Source organism: Dermacentor silvarum, chromosome 6 (assembly GCF_013339745.2).
Source record: "Dermacentor silvarum isolate Dsil-2018 chromosome 6, BIME_Dsil_1.4, whole genome shotgun sequence".
NCBI lineage: Eukaryota > Metazoa > Arthropoda > Arachnida > Ixodida > Ixodidae > Dermacentor > Dermacentor silvarum.
This window is the reverse complement of record NC_051159.1, coordinates 143,169,594-143,184,529: the sequence shown is the minus strand read 5'-3', so window position 1 is coordinate 143,184,529 and position 14,936 is coordinate 143,169,594. Positions and strand designations below refer to the sequence as shown.

General features: G+C 44.6%; 1 long non-coding RNA gene and 2 other non-coding genes across 3 annotated transcripts in view; 2 read left to right on the top strand and 1 right to left on the bottom strand.

The window, feature by feature from the left end:
• The window catches only part of LOC119456120 (uncharacterized), an 84,280-nt gene that overhangs the window by 11,917 nt on the left and 57,427 nt on the right, over positions 1 to 14,936 (top strand). The window lies entirely within an intron of this gene.
• Trnay-gua (transfer RNA tyrosine (anticodon GUA)) lies at positions 8,974 to 9,066 on the top strand. Its single transcript has 2 exons — positions 8,974 to 9,010; positions 9,031 to 9,066. It is a non-coding gene; the product is annotated as a tRNA-Tyr (tRNA).
• Trnay-gua (transfer RNA tyrosine (anticodon GUA)) lies at positions 12,531 to 12,622 on the bottom strand. Its single transcript is given in 2 exon segments — positions 12,531 to 12,566; positions 12,586 to 12,622. It is a non-coding gene; the product is annotated as a tRNA-Tyr (tRNA).

Below are 14,936 nucleotides of genomic sequence, written 5' to 3'. Positions count from 1 at the left end.
AAAGTTTACGGGTCACAGGTGGCACGACAAATACGAACTTCTTCGTTAAGGCGTGGCGCTTCTAATTTAATGTATCACTGCGTTGGTCGCAAGGGCTACTTATACTGAGACGTTGAATTCGAATCCCCCGTGCGAATGTGTTGCTAGAATTGAGCTTATTCGCAATAGCCGCACCCCATGGACCTTTGTGGCATACTGTATGTTTTTTCTTGCAGCACAACCGAGTCGTAAACAGACGTGAGAGACGCACACAAGATTATCGCGTGTTTACGCAAGGAAAATGAACGTTAACCAACTCGCCCAACTGTCCACCTTACAACGGTATAGTCAACGTAATAATAGCGAAGGCGACCACTCCGATTTCTTACAAACGAAGAGGCTATAGAAATGGGATCCTGATGTCTTCTGTATTTGGAAGATGACTCTGTCTATTGTAAAGCAGGGCGAATGTTGTCGGAAAACTTACGGGCACTCGTTAGTAATTTGGCGACTCAGGAGAAAAAAGAAAGGCGAACGCAAATCTTTTGATAGTTACCGGCAATAGATACCTTCTAACTGGACAAGCGTAACATCAAAAGCACTGCTGAGGCTTAAATGCAGTATAATGTGATTATATTATGCACTTGAATAACAGTGTCCAGGAAGGTTTTCCCCTCGCTGATCGAGACAAGATATCAAATACTAAGCGCCTTCATACCCGTACTGCCCTCGATGGGTCGGACACTGAGCCATATCGACAAGTGGGACACCACAGCTGTGGATATGATGGTAGTGATCCTGATAGCACGACTGCCGCACTATTTTTTTTTTTCTAATGCATGTCACACATTGCGTTATGAATAAGACAAATAGGCGATGTTCCACTTGGTTCATGCTCATTACGACTTATATATCCTGCTCACTTCAAGATGGCAACAGCGTTCGGCAGCAGCAGTTTGCGGCAGCATGTATATCTACTCACACGTGAAACATTATTGTACAGTACCACCAACTGCCGAGGCACTGGAAGATCACTTTGGTGGCTCAACCCAATCGTCTTGCTGCTTCCTTCGAGGAATCACGTATTGGCACACATTTTGCATCGTTCTGCGCCTGCGTGGTTTCCCAGCGTGGCCTTTAAAGTTTTCCGAAGTCCCAGGATCAGCCTCATTCTACAGCAACTTGTGGCCGCGTGTATACCTGCTGGCACTTGTACTATTATTGTACAGTTCAGTGTGCTTCTACGAACTTTGCGGTACCTAGCTCACAGCTTCCTGCCGTTGCTGTTGCTGCATGCTCTTTATAGAGTTCTTACCTTACTTGAACCGTCTTGCTCTGCTTGTGTTTGATGCGATGTTGCTGGTTGGAATCTTGCGCTGCTTGCTAAGCATGTCATAGGAAATTACTAAGTTAACTGAGGGATTTCGAACGATCAAACATGCAGGACTTTCCTGAATTTCGATAGTGTGCTGAGAGATATCTAAGAAAAGACATCAGGGAAACAAGGACCAGCCTGAACTTCATAAGCGAACGCTACGAGTTAATGAAAGTCTCTGTAGAGCGAATTGAGACGGAAAGTCAAGCCTTGAAAGAAAGTGTCAGAGTTGAAAGACGTGAGTGATGCTCTGCGTGCAGAGTTAAAGAGACATGAGACCAGGCTTGCACGAAGTCAGCAGCACTGAAGATGTAATAACGTAGAAGTCAGGAGGCGTGCCCCAAACGCCTCACGAAAGAATCCGAGAAGACTGCCACCGCGTTGAACGTCAGGTAATACAACTGCCCCTAACATTTTCTTTCTGTTGGCACTTAGAGTAGCACGGGACGCTTTCCTTGAGCAGGCCATAAAACAAAGGTTATTTTCTGATGGCTTAGGATTTCCATCAAGTGCCCGCATTTTTGTAAGCGAGCACTTGTGCCCCGCCATGAAGTGACTATTCGGCGCGACGAATGCAAAAAGGGAAAAAAAATGCTAGTGGCAGTATGCGTGGACAAGTAATGCCAAAATATTTGTTTGCAAATCGGCTGGGATCGCCGCTGTTCTCATAAATCACCTGCATAAGTTAACTAACATCGTATAAGGGAACCTACTCTTTCTCTGTTCTTTTCTTGTGTGTTTATGTTCTAGTTATGGGTCTCTTATTTAACGAAGTTAACTATATAGCTAAAAAACACGTTGGCATTTTTCCAACTAAACCTTCGTTTCTTAGTAAATAAAACAGATGAAATAGAAATGCCCTTGGAAGAAATACCCTTGGTGCGCCATTCACGGCAATAATACTAAGAGAACCATGGTGCACTAAAACGTTACAACTGTTCTGCCCTCCTGTTTATCAGTGCTTTTATCGATCCCTACAGAGGATATCTCTGCACTTTTTCATTATTGAGCCGAACTCATTTTTTTTTTCAATATCAGTGGTCTCGTTTACGGCGCCCTCGAGTTGTTTTTGTGCAAACCCTACTAGATCCATTACGAGTTCACATTTGTGAGAAAGCCTTATTAAGAAGCAGTGTTTCTATCGCTAAGATTGAGTTTCAGGACATTTTTCCAAATAATGCTATAAATTTGCCCTATGAAGTCCTAACTGGTTTTTTAGATTCCATTGCACAGCCAGAAAATTTAAAACAATAATGATAGCGACTGATGCTTCAGTCTGTGGAGAGAAGGCAGCTGTGGGCATTGTATCCCCATCTCTGAATTGGTCTTTGTCAATTCGACAACCTCACTTCACGCCATTCCTTCAGGCTGAATTATTGGCAATTGTTCTAGCTTTACGTTAGCTACCTTCATCTTTGTCAGTAGCCGTAACTTCAACAGATTGTCTGTCTCTTTGTTCTTCGCTAACCATACGTACTTTATCAAACGCAATAGAAGCGTTCCATGCATTCGTCTTAAGACATTTACTCCTTGTTCGCTTGGTGTGGGTGCTAAGACATAAAAATTTTATGCTAAATGTACTCGCATTAGTATCACATGATGGTCCGGTAATCCCTATTTTATCATCATCGGCGTTTGTAACAGTGGCGCAATTCAGAAAATTTGCAACTGCAAATAAGTTTCACAAATATTGTTTGTCCGCCTCTGAACTACCGCATTTAAATTTTCTTTGGAACAATAGATAGTGCTCCACTAGAAAGGCGGAAGTGTCGCTTACGGTACTACGTTGTCGAGTCTGCAGGTCTGGTCTGATGATACCACTGTCATTTATGAAATGAGAGTGAATGTATAGGCCATTTCTTTTTAAGCATGTCGCCGTTTTAAGGTTGAAAAAATATTATTGGAAGAACCATTACGTAAACTTTAAAAAAATTATGGGGTTTTACGTGCCAAAACCGCCATCTGATTATGAGGCACGCCGTAGTGGGGGAACTTTACTTGACGTTGACTCTCCTGGTGGTCTTTTTCTATGGTGCCATCCGAGCTGCGAAAGTTTGAGATGCCTTCCGCAATTTTCTGTGAGAGGCAAAAAGAATTCAATGCTAAATTTTCCTGTTTAGCTTTCCGTTTAATTTTCACAATTTCCAGTTGCCAGTTTTGATTGAAGTTATTTTCCTCATAAGTAGCATTATTTTTTTGAGCCCTTGCACCGCCTGATTCATGGCCGATCTCCCAGAGTGGGGTGCGCCAGGTCTCTGAGGAGCAACAACAATTATGGCAGCTGTGTCTCACGATGAGAGGCAATAAAAGATTGCGCGGAAGATCGCCCTTCAAGAGCTTCAATACTATTGCCTGATCAATCCTTCCGCATAATTTTACATTTATAAATTATGTATCTTTGCTTTACGCGATGCAACGCAGGATATGTGTGTAATAGTATCGAACATTATCACTCAACTCTCATTTCAACTTAATGTTTTTTCTCCATCATAACTGCTTGACGTCAGAAAAGCTAAAGCACAATACATGTAGTCACCGCAATTGCAAGTATGTTATCGATCACTGCCACTCGATCAACGTTTCGATAGAGCGGTCGTGCATCGATAAGTAGGCTCGCGGATTGTGTGTGTGTGTGTGTGTGTGTGTGTGTGTGTGTGTGTGTGTGTGTGTGTGTGTGTGTGTGTGTGTGTGTGTGTGTGTGTGTGTGTGTGTGTGTGTGTGTGTGTGTGTGTGTGTGTTGTGTGTGTGTGTGTGTGTGTGTGTGTGTGTGTGTGTGTGTGTGTGTGTGTGTGTGTGTGTGTGTGTGTGTGTGTGTGTGTGTGTGTGTGTGTGTGTGTGTGTGTGTGTGTGTGTGTGTGTGCGTGCGTGCGTGCGTGCGTGCGTGCGTGCGTGCGTGCGTGCGTGCGTGCGTGCGTGCGTGCGTGCGCGTACATGCGTACATGCGTACGTAAGCGTGCGTCATGCACGACCGAAGGAGCGAGGAACACGCGCAACAGCTTCCGGTGTTACGTGATTATACTACGATGTCGGGCATCATTATTCAACTTGCCGCCGCACTGACCGGTGCACTTGAAAATTAAATGCTCTTGCACTGCCGGCGGCGGACAAACAGCCGCCTAGACTATTTCTGGGGCCGTTAGTTGCTTTAAACTATAACAGCCCCAGGAAACACATTTCGCTGGCAAAGTATTCTCTTATGGTCGGGTGGTGGTTATAAGGTTATAAAACGCTACGCGGCGTCAGTCTCATGGCTCAGACGAAGGTGGGAGGCGCGGCGAGCAATGACTAAATGGTCGAATGGTGCGCCTTATCGCAAGCCCTTGGTTACGCGCCGCCGACTGTCGGTTCAAAACGCTGTGCCTTTGTTATTTTCGTTTTTTTTTTCTCGTTGTCCGTATGCTTCTCCAAGTGAGTGTTCTGCGGTCACGCCGAAACAATTCAAGGATCACAGGAAAGCGCCGGCCCATTAAAAGATGCGCAGAAATAAGTAGTCTTTGTATACTACTTTAATCAGCCTCGCCGGGCTGATGAAGGACGCGTAAGGTTCGTCCAAGAACATCAAGGTGGAGGAAGCAGACAATGGACGCAAACTTAATAGCGCGGAGATAAACATAAATAAGGTTCACTAAAGACCAAGCGCGTAATTTCGGCTCAAGTTAACCTCTGACATCAGACGGCGCCTGCCTTTGAGACATCTCGGCGCCTGTCTTTGAGATATCTCTAAGAATGCTATACTGCCCATGGCTGGGCAGTTTCAGTAAAATGCTGTCCTGTGGTTCAAAGAAAAAGCCAGCAAGTCGTTCCTTAATGTTTCCTTGGTTTCTTCCGCTGAAATCGCGTAAATAAATCTCGCGTAAGTAATTAGTGCGGTGCCTCTCATCGCAATGTTTTAGCCGTCACGGCGGCTTAGCAGCTATATGGCATTCAGCTGTACCGAACGAAAAGTCTTGCTCACGCAAGCCTCATTTCTAGGAGGCAAGTGAACGCAAGCATTCACGTGTACTGATTGTTAGGCGCACGTTAAAGGCATTCCAGGTGGCCAAAATCAGCCCTGGCTCCAACAACAGCGAAGTCCCCTCGTGGATTTTGTTTAACTATATAGGCCGTAAAACATAATTATTACGGTGTCGCTTAATTGCAGCTTTGACCGCCGGGCGCTATATGCGCATGCGTATTGTGCTGTAACAAGCGTGAGCTCAGTCATCGCATGCATTGTACATCACGCATTCTATACTGGTGCACCAGCTTGTATGAGCACTTGTGAAGTGAACGATGAACGCTTCATTGTGTGTGTCAGTGTCTGTGCAAAGTGTGAACTTCTGTCCTTCTTGTCATCTTTCAGTGCCATTTCCCCTTTCCCAGTGCAGGGTAGCCAACCGGGCTCAGCCTGGTGAACCTGCTTGCCTTTCCCTTATCAGTTCTTCCTTTCTCTATCTCTCTCTCTACGGCTACACACTCCAGCATGTGTTTGATTCCACGAAAATGTGGTGCTCTCTTTGATGGGGTGTAATCACCTTCTTCTTTTATATTTTTCAACCTTTTTGTCCTCCCGGAACGCAGGGTTGCAAACTGGATGTTAATTGCCATCTGGTTATCCACCCTGCCTTTTCTTTCTCTCGCTCTGTGCTAACGACACGCCGATACGTGGGCCGCGAGTTGAGATTTATTGAGAAGGAAAAAGCGGCACCAATGAATGCAACATGCACTGAAGCTGCAGGAGAAGGCCAAGGTAACTCTATCTTTTTATAGGGAAGAATAATATTTCAGTTTTCTTCATATTTGCCCAAATTTAAAATAAAATGAAAGTGAGATGAAAAAAAAAAACTAAACATGCCGACCATTCAATCAAGCACCTCCTCATGAGGCTACGAAGTGCTTTTTTACTAGTTAGCTGGAGTGGTGGTTACCCCACCCTCCACTGTTTTCTTTGTGACTTTTTAACGTGCATGTGTTGCCCGGCTTTCACAGAATTCGTCATCATTGCGGCGCATGTGGAACGTTCTTTTAAGCCGCAAGGCATCGCATAATTACGCCACATATCGGTATTGAGTCCCATCACCGAGAAATAGTCGGACCACGCAAAAATCCCACACTTCCACATTGGGGTTATTCTTAGCCCCGACGTTCACAGGCTATCACACGCAAAATTTGCCGCTAGTTTGCTTGATCGTACTATTTGCGAAAACATGTGTGTAGTATGCGTGAGCTCAACTCAGTGCTCAATGCAGTGCTGTCACTGTTGCAACTAGAAACTGCGTTGCCGAGGCCAGTTGCGTTGCAGTGAAACCTTCTGAGACGCCAATTGGGCCATTTTGGCAACAGGCTCCCCGCTCTTTCATTCTTTCTAGGGTTTTACGTGCCAAAACCAGTTCTGATTATGAGGCACGCCGTAGTGGAGGGCTCCGGATTAATTTGGCCACCTGGGGTTCCTTAACGTGCACTGCAACGCAAGCACACGGCGAGTTTTTTTGCATTTCGCCTCCATCGAAATGCGGCCGCCGGGGCCGGGATTCGAGCCCGCGATCTCGTGCTCAGCAGCGCAACGCCTTAGCTGATTGAGCTAAAGCGGCGGGTGTCTCCGCTCTTAGAAGGCTAGAAGCAATAGAAATAAAAGTAAGAGTAAAAATAGACAGAACTAGCTTCAGCCACGGAATATAATGCAAGAACACACCCACGCACACATTGTAGATCTGACACACTTGATGACAAATGTATTGGAAGCGTTAAAGCAGATGTCACCGTGACGTGGAAACATTTACTACAACATATACATCTGAAAAAACAACGTTCAGATGAAGAAAACAATGGAATATGCAAAGAAAAGAAACACGAATATATGGCACATTCGACAGGTTGAATTCGAGCGCTCCTGTGAAGTATCATAAGCAATTTAGCAAATTAGCAAAGTTTTATGGAGACGATAAGCAGCTTCACGTGGTGTTAAAATATGTGGAATAACGCTACTAAATTGCTTTGTCGGTGTAATACAGCTTCATTGTTCTTTTGCACTACTAACAGAATGCTCAGACAGCACTCTGAAACGTGCAGTCCAATATGCCAGTAGTGAAAGGGATGAAGTGCTTGCACTATGAAAACAATAAAGAACAGTTAAGAACAAGCCTGTGAAAGAAAGAAAGGAAAATACATATAAAAACAACAAGAAAATAAATAAAGGGAGCACTAGGATATAAAATAATGCCGTGATGTTCACGAAAGTTGTCTTCTTACGCAACGTTACAACCCTTTCAGCGGCAAATTAGAATCGTTGTGGGTGTTTATTCGGGAGATTACGGTAGTTCGCACAAAATTTTTGTCTAAAGATTGAGGATGCTCTTCAACGTCCCTGATCTCTCCGACTTGGGCTTTAGTATTTTGTGAACTCTAGCGGGCACTGCCCATCCTTTGACGCTCAACAACGTGCTCTACAAGCTAAACTCAGCCTGTTAGATAATAGAGTGCTCTCGGATGAAAAGATTCTGGGACCATGGCCTATGAATTCTTGGATGCGAAAGTCCACAAAAGCCCTTCTGTACTTCTTGAAGGCTACTGGACTGTATGGACGCTTGTGACAGCATCCCTCTGCGACTGACTCTTCGAATCACTAATTCTTTATTATTTTTTCTTCGCTTTCCTTCTCTTCTATTGTTCCTCCTTTCCCCTCTCCAAGTCTAGGATGGCCAGCCGGGCACGTCCTTGGTTAAACTCCCTACCTTTCCCTCTTCGTTTCTCTCTGTCTCTCTCTCTCACGGGCTCAAAGCCACTATTGACATTAAACTTTTTGTTGAGTGCGAAAGCCCAACATCGCGGCCGAATTATGACGGCGTAGCACGTTATGCAGGGAGGCCTATCCAACGCAGGTTTTAGGAAAACAAAAGTATAGTTGGATTGGTGCTAGATATTTCAGGACCGCCATAAGAATCCTCGAAAGCGGCAGATTCATGCTGAACCAAGCTCTCACCTACCCTCCCCCCCCCCCCCCCAAACACACGCTGTTTTTATTTTTATTTTTGTTATTGCTTTTGTTTCAGTGGCATGTTTTTAAAGGAGAAGTTCGAAAGATTAGGTGGCATCCTTGGCGCATGGGAAATGAAACTAAATCACAAAATGCGCCATAAAACACAGAATACTGATAAAGTTCAGAAACACATACAAAGTACTGCACACGGATCCAGGAAGCCACAAGAAATAGTACGTGAACAGACACAAACATGTGTAATCATGTACAATTCCATAAACAAATAAAGCAGTTGAAACTGTCCGAGAAGGTGCACAGTTCATAGTTTTGCAGACAAGTGGACGAACGCAAGTACACATTATTGCAAAACATGCCCAATTCTACTAACGAGGTAACACATAACGAGGTTAGACTTATGACATCTGTGTCATTGTGACTGTTGTATTAGAGGACACGAAGGTTTATTCGAAGCCTCAGATCACTGAGAGTCAGTGGTACGACATTTCTGTCACGGCCATCGAAGTGAAGGGGACGGTTGCGGCGGCGCTCCGAAGTGCAACAGCCGTGTGTAACGGAACCTGTCGGCGGCAAGTGGACTGCCCTAGTTTCCCGCAACCACTTACGTAGCGCGTGAGATGCGTTCTTGGAGTTAGTGAGCACTGTGCCGTCGATAGCTCAGTTGGTAGAGCGGTGGACTGTAGAGGTCTTGGACAACGCTGTCATCCATAGGTCGCTGGTTCGAATCCGGCTCGACGGACGCAATTTTTTTTTCAGACTGTTTACATAAGCACCTTACAGTGATGAACATCGTCTCCTCCTAAATGAAAAAAAAAAGAAAAAAATCATTTTCACAGAAGGCTTGCAGACTTTTGAAAAGTTCAAGGACGAAATTAGTATTGCTTTATCACACTGAAAAAACTGACAAGGCGACTAAACTATACTTTTTGAAGGTGATTTAACAAACAACAATTCATAAAGGTGCAAAAAATATCTTATGGGACCTAATCAAATGGTTTTTGTTGGTGATGATGACAATGAGGATGATGATGGTGATCACAAATGAAATGATGATGAGGACAAATGAAAGAAACAAACGATCAACACGGAAACATTGGACAGCGTAACGACAGCAGAATTTTGGCGGGTATACCTGACAAAAAAGTTAAGATACACCATGACCGGCACCAAGTTTGCTAAACGGTGGAACTCTCATCTTCTTTAGAGAAAATGTATTCGGTCAAAAAGAATAGGCTAGAACATGACGTTAGAAGTGGTCTCTTTGTTTTAGAAAAAGCTTGGTGATTCCCGCCGGACTCATTTGCCTATGAAAATGCTTTTATAAGATATTTTGTTTTATTTTACCTGTGTATATATATATTTTTTTCATTACCAGAATTGGGGCGCAGTAATATACGAGAAAGCAGCATAGACACTTCTTGCCACTGTTGATCCTGTCATGTACCCAAAATAACACTGTGAAAGAGGAGCTTGTACGAGACCAGAACTGCCGGTGTTCTAAAGGGGAAAAAGTGTGCCGTTCATTTATGACGCTACGAAGCCCTTTGTTGTTATCAGTCTGTTTTTACGTATGACTGGATCACAGCATTCTCCTAATAAGCACGAAGCGATGTGCTCGACCCCTGGCAGTCGCGTTCCGATGCGGGCGATGTCTGCAATTGACGTCGTTGGTAAACACGAGTTCCGGACTGACTGAAAATGACCTTGCAAACATTTATGCATCACTGCGAACACTTCTTAATACAAATCAGGTAAAAGTTGTTAAATTTTCTTCTGTTTCTTTCTTTCATCCCCCTCTCCTCCTTTTTTTCTTGTTCGATAGGAAGTAGCGTACGGATCCGGTGTTGCCACCTCTTATTTTTCCCAGCTGCGAATGTTTACCGTGGTTCTTAACCCCGCCGTCAACTGATACGGGGAGCACGAAAGCTGTACGTGCAAAGCGCCCACGGCACAGTTGACACACCTTGACGCCTCGACGCAGCCGATAACCGTTTTCCGAGCGGTTCGGTGGTTATTTCGTTATCGGTCAGGAAGACCCGCGTAAGTATGTCGAAGAGCCCCACGTTCTCCACATTTTTTTTTTCGGGATGTTCGCGATAATAGTGTGGATAGGCAATAAATATTTTGCACCGGAAAAACATGCAACTTGGAGATTGACAGACCAGTCTGCAGGTTTTGTTTACGACTCTGGTCGGGAAAGAGAGCGCCATTATTATCCGATTCCGCGAGCACCCGTCGTGATTAGAGCTACCATGAATCATGGCCACATAGATAAGGTGCCCAGAGATAAAGAGGGAGTGCTTTACACTGTGGCACAATGAACCCGCAGAGGAAAGCCTGTTGCGGACAAAGGATGCATGGGCTTAAACTAAAAGAAAGAACTAAATGTAATTTGCTAAATTGTTCGTCGCGCACTAGAAAGCCCCGGTCTTGATGGATTAAGAGGAGTATCAAGGCATGGCTAAAGCCGATCCCGAGAGACAAGTCTTTCTTATCGGAGGTTTCGAGCAAGCCCTAAAGCTCATTTATTGGAGTCGCGAGGTTGGTTGGGATTATCCAAACTGCATTCGTTCGTTGACTGGTTTACCTATTGTACACAAGCCGCTTCCGGGCTTTATAGAGTGAGTCAGCTTCCTGTGCCCTAAATAGGAAGGCAGTGCTGGATTGTTGGCGTCAGGAATGGACACGCTGTCCTGGGCTCATTGTATACAGGACAAACAAATGTCACACTTTTATGCAATGCCCGCGATGCACGTAAGCAGATTACATGAGTTGCGCACAAAACGGAAGGACAGCGCAGTGTTTCCTGTGACAGAGTACTGTCTCTCACACCGCGAACTGCTATTTCCAGCCACTGAAACTTGCTTTTGTGTTTTACTGCATAAAATTGAGAAATGGACTAGCCGAGGTACTCTTTACCGCAATGTCTCCACTGCAGCAACCCCTGTATAACGGTACAGAACTCTAATTGCTTTTCGTCATGAGTGTCACTCGCGAAGGTTCAGCGCGAAACTGAGGCACGTGCAATTTTCTTCACGGCTTTCAATACGGTGAATAATGAAGGCTTGTTTTCCTCGCCACCTCGCTCGAAAGAGGTTGTTCAGGAACTTACGTGTTAATGAACCCATGCCTCCCAATTCTATGTGCGTTTGATTCAAGTCATCTGGAACCATGGTTGGGAATCCTGCACCGTTATCTCTAGCAGCGGTTCAAATTACAACCAACTGATTAAGTGATTTTTTTTTTCGTTTTATTCTTCGGGTGACCTACCTAGTCATGCCAAGACAACTTTTGCGGTGTTGCGCTGCCCTGCTTCTTTTCTTCTTTGTCTTTTTGAGAAATTGACTTCTCTCCTGACCTAAATAGCAAAACCAGCCGCAGTACATGGCTTCATGGTGAACCCCCACCCCTCATAGAAGGACGGGCAATAATCACTCGCCCTAAGTATGTATATATCGCTTAAAGCCGCCGCTATCATCCGGCTCCAGATGTTTTGAACCAGCTGTGTTTTGCTCGCGCAGGCAAGTCTTATCGCCTTTGGTATCACCCGGCCGTGGAACGGGTTAAAGACCGCGGAATACACTACGTGCTATCTAGGCACAGAAAGTGCGGTGTCACCAAAACATCGTACTTTCGTCGACATGTATTTTTCTTTTCAAAGACAGCTTCTTCAAGTACTAATGAAGACAAAATGAAAAGGGTCGCTTAGGAGTCCTCACCCGCACTGTATAAGCTGTTTTCTTAGCGCACACGATGGTCATTCATGGCTATCTATGTGGCAGACGCTTTTAGAAATTGTTCATTTCCGTTCTGTCAGTAAAACTGAGACATCACTGACGCTTTTATCTCAGGAAAATGTTTGTTAGTTGAAAAGTTCAACAGTTGGCACTTTTTATTTCACCATGTGGAAACGAAAGATGAACGCTGAAGTAGCTGTGGTTCAATGAACGAGGGCTATTGGCGGGTCAATGAAACTTACAGTCCTCATAGTTACTACACCGTCCCTCGTAGTTACTATGCAGCTTCTGAACGTTAAACGCCGCGTTTCCTTTTAGGTCTTACATTGATGCTTTTTGAATGCTACATACGTACGCAAGACGATTTATGGTTGCAGTGTTTTTCTTTCGGTTAACGTGAATTACCAGTTTATTGAGATGGCGCAGCTAAATGAGTCCTTACACAAAAGAGAAAAAAAAATGCACGTCCGTCGAGCCGGATTCGAACCAGCGACCTATGGATGTCAGCGTGTACGAGACCTCTACAGTCCACCGCTCTACCAACTGAGCTATCGACGGCACGGAAAACGCCTTCTCAAAAGACCTTTTTGACGCACATGAACGCTTGTAGCAGGAAGGCGCCGCAACCTAGTTTCTATCCTGCTGCGGTCCGGTTTCCCGTCACCACTCTCACTCTGAAGCGCCGGTCTGCAGCGCGTTTTTTTCCCCGTACGCCAAATTCTTTTTCACAAATGCACCTAATCACTTGAATATTGAGTCGTGAATATAAATGAAAGCGATAAAGAAATATAGGAATGCTGAGACTAATATTTCCATTAAAACCGCGAAGGCGTAAGGCGTATTTTTAAGCGCTCTATAGACACTTTTCCGAGGAACACATTAGTATTTGAAGTATATAGGTGGTAATTGTTGTGGCAGCGTCGTTTCCCATCTTCTTTTTATTTTTGATTTGATTTAAAGGGACAGGTTGGTCTGCTTATTGCCGCTGGCTACTCCTAGTCGTAAGGCAAACAAGAAAATCAAAAGCTCGAAATCACAGAAACACGCCGAATATAGTCAAATAGCACGAACGTTTGCGAAGTTCCGCATACGAGTAAAGGAAGGCACAGAAGAGAGTAAGTTAGAACACTCAGAGGCGCACGAACTTAAGTAATTAATTGACATTACCCGTAAAGTTCTAGATCTTTCTACAGGCGGTGTTCAATATACCAGTTCCTACCAGTCGGTGTCAGTCAGCAACTCTCTATGACAAAAGATGCTCTACTGCTTGTTCATGAGTTCAAATTCACGGAAAATGCGAAGACCCCGTTGCGCTGTTTGCGGTCCTTTCAGGAATTATTGCATGTTACACGAGCACAAGCGAGTTTTGTTCTGTGCAATACGTCAAACAAACAACCGCGCAGCTTTATTCTTTCTCGACTTGCTAAGGCAGCTTAAATGCACGGGTAAGTACTGCAATATGGAGTCAGCAAGAGAAACAAGCGGGAAAGGCAGTAAACGGTTTTTTTTAATAAGCGCATTAAAGCAGATACGAGGCAGATACGTCGTTCTCGAACGAGAGGGGGTACAGGATACAGATTTTTGTTAGTCTTAACCATATGAATCCAATAGATAATGAAGCCAAGGAAAGCGTAGAAGAATTTTTTGTATGTCTCGTTTTTTTTTTTTTTTTTTTAATGCGCAAATGATAAAGTGCAATGAAAGTGGTCGAAAGAACAACTTTGGAGTTATATCTTAAAGTTACACGTTACAATTGTAGAATGAAGAAATTTTATATTAGGAGCTATTCGATCGGACACATTACAAGTGTCATCCATCAATACATTATTGCTAGATTGTCTGCTTCGAAATATGTTTTAAAAAAAGCCCATCCACGTTGCATTCCAGTATCGCTAGCTCTGCTTTATATGGAAGGACTTACTGAACTAAGCGCTTTAAATAAAGAACAATATACCTGATGATGAACCCCCTTTTACCGCAAATACCAAAGGGACTCTACCGTTTTCAAGGACTGCCAGTTTTCTAGCGCAATAGAAAGCCTGTCATTCCAAATGTCTGAACGTGCAGGTGATTTCTCTGGAAAGCCAGTAGACATTTTCGAAACTGAATTTTCAATCTGCGTAGTCACCCCTTAAAACTGTGTATGGACGCCAACAACACTGATTACTGGCAATGTCATGCCAGTAAATGTGATAAAGAGAGAGAAAGAGAATAAACATCTTTATTAGGTAAATAAAGCTTTGGAGAGGCGTCCTCATTCCAGAATGCCTTGAGCCCGGGCCGCGTCCTGGGTCCTCGCAATCAGCCGTTGCTGATCCTCGAGGTCGGATCTGGCCAAGGCTCTCTCCCAAAGCTCCTTGGTGTGATAAGGGTTCGGAGGATTTAGTGGTGCCTTTCTGCAACCCCCTACTATGTGTCTGGGGGACCCGGGCTCTGCGCAGAAGCGGCATTGCGGAGAGAGAAGGAATGCACAGAAAGGCAGGAAGGTTAACCAGAGGTAGTTCCGGTTATCTACCCTGCACGGGTGGAAGGAGTAGGGGGACAAAAAGAGAAAGAGAGTGCAAGGGGCGACAGATAGAGAGACGAGCACAAACAAACCGCTCACACTATACAGCGGTAGGGGGCGGCGTTCTTAAAGTCTATCGTTAAGGCCCGTATAGACTGCAAGAAGCTTAGTAACGCGAGTAAGGCCTTCAGCGCGGATGTTCGTTCGGCGTACTGACCTAAAGCTTTTAGTTCCGTTAGTGGACGATTGTCCAATTGGTCCAGCACTCTGCACAACACTAGTCTTTCGGCATTATAGGTTGGGCAGACACAGATAATGTGTTCGAGCGTCTCATCGCTGTTGCACATGTCGCACGTGGGGATGTTG